This window comes from Triticum urartu, chromosome 7, assembly GCF_003073215.2.
Source record: "Triticum urartu cultivar G1812 chromosome 7, Tu2.1, whole genome shotgun sequence".
Taxonomy (NCBI): Eukaryota; Viridiplantae; Streptophyta; class Magnoliopsida; order Poales; family Poaceae; genus Triticum; species Triticum urartu.
This window is the reverse complement of record NC_053028.1, coordinates 22262781-22267904: the sequence shown is the minus strand read 5'-3', so window position 1 is coordinate 22267904 and position 5124 is coordinate 22262781.

The following is a 5124-nucleotide window of genomic DNA, read 5'->3' as shown; positions in this document are numbered from 1 at the left end:
TCTTGTCGTCAGAATCATATTCCTTGCTCTTCTTCTTCCTTCTGTTCTCATTGTCCCACTGTGGACACTCAGAGATGAAGTGTCCAGTTTTCTTGCACTTGTGACATGTTTTCTTCTTGTAGTCATGAGCAGAAGCTTCATCATTCCTTGAGCTTGATCGTGAAGATTTTCTGAAGCCTTTCTTCTTGGTGAATTTTTGGAACTTCTTCACTAGCATTGCAAGTTCTCTTCCAATGTCTTCAGGATCATCAGAACTGCAGTCAGATTCTTCTTCAGATGAGGAGACAACTTTTGCCTTCAAGGCGCGAGTTCGCCCATAGTTTGGACCGTAGATATCTCTTTTCTCAGAAAGCTGAAACTTGTGTGTGTTGAGCCTCTCAAGTATGTCAGACGGATCGAGTGTCTTGAAATCAGGACGTTCTTGAATCATCAGGGCCAGGATGTCAAACGAACTATCAAGTGATCTCAGCAGCGTTTTGACGATTTCATGTTTGGTGATTTCAGTGGCGCCGAGGGCTTGAAGCTCATTTGTGATGTCAGTGAGTCTATCAAATGTGTGCTAGACATTCTCATTGTCATTTCGCTTGAAGCGGTTGAAGAGATTGCGAAGGACACTGATTCGTTGATCTCTCTGGGTTGAGATGCCTTCATTGACCTTGGAGAGCCAGTCCCAGACCAGTTTGGATGTCTTCAAGGCACTCACACGGCCATACTGTCCTTTGGTCAGATGACCACAGATGATGTTCTTGGCAGTAGAGTCCAGTTGAACGAATTTCTTGACATCAGCAGCAGTGACACCTTCTCCAGCCTTGGGAACGCCGTTCTCGACGACATACCATAGGTCGACGTCAATGGCTTCAAGATGCATGCGCATCTTATTCTTCCAGTAGGGATATTCAGTTCCATCGAAGACGGGGCACGCAGCGGAGACTTTGATTATCCCTGTAGTCGACATAGCTAAAACTCCAGGTGGTTAAACCGAATCACACAGAACAAGGGAGCACCTTGCTCTGATACCAATTGAAAGTGCGTTATATCGACTAGAGGGGGGTGAATAGGCGATTTTTATGAAAGTCTTCAAAACTTGGGAGTTATGAAGACAACCAGTGAAGATTATGCCTATTACTATGCAGCGGAAGTTAGATTACACTAGGCCAGCCATGGTCATGTATTCAATAGAGTGAAAGCACAGTGACAAACAGCTTCAGTGTAATAAGGATCAAGTAGGAAGAAGTTATGAAGCCAAACAGATCATGCATTCACATTGTGAAGACAAATGATAAAGCAAGCACGCAATGACTTCACTATGAGTAACAGCAAGAGAAGGAAGTGAAGATGAAACCAGTGACTCGTTGAAGACAATGATATGTTGGACCAGTTCCAGTTGCTGTGGCAACTGTACGTCTGGTTGGAGCGGCTAGGTATTTAAACCTTAGGACACACAGTCCCGGACACCCAGTCCTGAACACACAGTTCAGGACCACCAAGTCCTCACCGTAATCTCCTTGAGCTAAGGTCACTTAGTCCTCGCCCAATCACTCTGGTAAGTCTTCAAGGTAGACTCCCAAACCTTCACAGACTTCGTTCACTGGCAATCCACAATGTCTCTTGGATGCTCTGAACGCGACGCCTAACCGTCTGGAGGATTCACAGTCCTCAAGTGTAATAAGTCTTCAGATCACACAGACAAGAAGACTTAAGTGATGCCCAATTTACTCTGGCTCTGGGTGGTTAGGGCTTTCTCCTCACTAGGAATTTTCTCTCAAAGGCTTCGAGGTGGGTTGCTCTCAAACGACAAAAGCCGTGCACTGAAATCTGAGCAGCCAACCGTTTATGGTTGTGGGGGTGGGCTATTTATAGCCACTTGGCAACCCGACCTGATTTGTCCGAAATGACCCTGGGTCACTAAGGAACTGACACGTGTCTCAACGGTCAGATTTCGAACTCTCATGGCAACTTTACTTGGGCTACAAGCAAAGCTGACTTGTCCGTCTCTGGACAAGATTTGCTCTCGTTGTCTTCACTCGAAGACATAGGTTTTTGATTTAGGCATCACTTAAGTCATTCTGACTTGTTCTCCTGGACCCCACTTAACAGTACGGTGGTTCCTATGACTCAACAAAAATAAAAAGAACTACGAAAGATCTAAGTGTTCGAGTTCCATAGGCTTCATAACGTGTCTTCTGTTGTCATAGTCTTCAATGTGAATATCTTCATATACCACCTTTGACTTCAATGTCTTCATTCATTTTTAGGGGTCATCTCTGGTAGTAAACCGAATCAATGAGGGACTTCTACCTGTGTTTTCCTGCAATTCTCACAAACACATTAGTCCCTCAACTAGGTTTGTTGTCAATACTCCAAAACCAACTAGGGGTGGCACTAGATGCACTTACAAAGATCAACTGATCAACTTGTGTGTCTTGGGGTGCCCCCTGCCCCCGTATATAAAGGAGCAAGGGGGAGGCCGGCCGACCTCTCTAGGCACGCCAAAAGGGGGAGGAATCCTCCTCCTAGTAGGCGTAGGATTCCTCCTTTCCTAGTCCTACTAGGAGGGGGAAGGAAGGAGAAAGGGAGGAGAAGGAAAGAGGGGGCGCAACCCCTCCCCTAGTCGAATTCGGACTAGGCCCATGGGGGGCGTGCGGCCAGCCCTCGTGGCTTCTCCTCTTTTTCCCTTAAAGCCCACTAAGGCCCATATGTACTCCTGTATTCCCATAACTCCCCCGGTACTTCGAAAAATACCTGGATCACTCGGAACCTTTCCGATGTCCGAATATAGCCTTTCAATATATCAGTATTTACGGCTTGATCATTTCGAGACTCCTCGTCATGTCCATGATCTCATCCGCGACTCCGAACAACCTTCAGTACATGAAATCACATAAACTCATAAATACCAATCGTCACCGAACGTTAAGCGTGCAGACCCTACGGGTTCGAGAACTATGTAGATTTGATCGAGACATGTCTCCGATCAATAACTAATAGCGGAACCTGGATGCTCATATTGGCTCCTACATATTCTACGAAGATCTTTATCGGTCAAACCGCATAATGGTATACGTTGTTCCCTTTGTCATTGGTATGTTACTTGCCCGAGATTCGATCATTGGTATCTCAATACCTAGTTCAATCTCATTACCGGCAAGTTTCTTTACTCGTTCCGTAATGCTACATCCTGTAACTAACTCATTAGCTACATTGCTTGCAAGGCTTATAGTGATGTACATTACCGAGAGGGCCCAGAGATACCTCTCCGACAATCGGATGACAAATCCTAATCTTGATCCATGCCAACTCAGCAGACACCATTGGAGACACGTGTAGAGCACCTTTACAATCACCCAGTTACGTCGTGACGTTTGATAGCACACAAAGTGTTCTTCCGGTATTCGGGAGTTGCATGATCTCATAGCCATAGGAACATGTATAGCTATGGAGAAAGCAATAGCAACAAACTAAACGATCATTGTGCTACGCTAACGGATGGGTCACGTCAATCACATCATTCTCTAATGTTGTGATCCCGTTAATCAAATGACAACTCATGTCTATGGTTAGGAAACATAACCGTCATTGATTCAATGAGCTAGTCAAGTAGAGGCAAACTAGTGACACTCTGTTTGTCTATGTATTCACACATGTACTAAGTTTCCGGTTAATACAATTCTAGCATGAATAATAAACATTTATCATGATATAAGGAAATATAAATAACAACTTTATTATTGCCTCTAGGGCATATTTCCTTCACGCGCTACAACTACGTAGCAGCAGCGCCTTATTTTAAAGCGTGCTGCTGGTAAGATTCTGTGCATAGGCTTTTCCCTAGTAGTGAGTACTGGCACAAACTCAACACATCTCATTCCCTTGATTAAATGCATATCTGTAAGAATGTCTTTGAGAGCTTGCTCGCGACACTGATGAACGTGCCGGATAAGACTAAGGATGGGCCGAAGGCAAGAAAAGACTTCCAAGATTTGAAAATCAGGGAAGATCTGCACATGCCGCCCCGTGAAAAGTCAGAAGAGACAGAGGCGCGGGAGAAGAAGGGCAAAAAAGTAAAGGAAGAGGATTATTGCTCCCCTTCTTGCTTCACTTTAAGCCCGGCCGAGATCGATCAATTCTTTAAGTGCCTTACTGGAGTCAAAGTTAGTTCCGGTTACTGTGGCAAGATAAGCAGATATCTAGACATGAACAAGAAAAGGTTCAGCGGGGTGAAGTCCCATGACTGTCATGTGATGATGATGCAGATACTACCTGTTTCCCTTAGAGGGATAATTGACAAGCACGTCTGTGGCAAGCTTATTGGTCTCTACAACTTTTTTGACGTCATCTCTCGAAAGCCAATCAGTGTGAAGCAGCTCCGAAGGCTACAGGAAGTGATCGTTGTGATATTGAATGAGCTTGAGATGTACTTCCCGCTTGCGTTCTTTGATGTAATGGTGCATATGTGTGTCCATATTGTGGACGACATAATAGACCTGGGGCCGTCATTCCTGCACACCATGATGCCGTTTGAGAGGATGAATGGGATCATCAAAGGATTCCTTTGTAACATGTCCCGTACGGATCGAAGCATCGTCTAGGGCTATCTAACACAAGAGTGCATCTCTTTCCGCGAGAATTTTATATAATGCGCAGACCAGCCGCCTGGTGTTGGTGTTGGTGTGCCCATTAACAGGCACGATGTGAGGCTCGAAGGAGAAGGTCACTCCAATGGTCGCTGGGAACTGCACATGGCATACTCAGATCGACGCAACAACTTTGACAGAGCAAACTTGGTAGTGCTACAAGACCTAGACAAGGTAGATCCTTTTGGAACTGCACAAAGAAATTATCACAAAGAAGTATCGTGACCGGGGGGGGGTATGTAGGACGGACGCCGAAGTTACTAGAGAGCACAACTCCACTTTCCTACATTGGTTCAAAAAGCATATTAATGCTAATCCCTCGGAAGACAGCTCTAAGGATGGATTGCTCATATACACCTTAGCACATGGCCCCTCGCCCAACTTCGTCACCTATCAGGCATACGATATCAACGGATACACGTTCTACACGGAGGCCAAAGATATGGACAGTGATGATCAGAACTAAGGGGCACTAGTAGAAAACATGCCT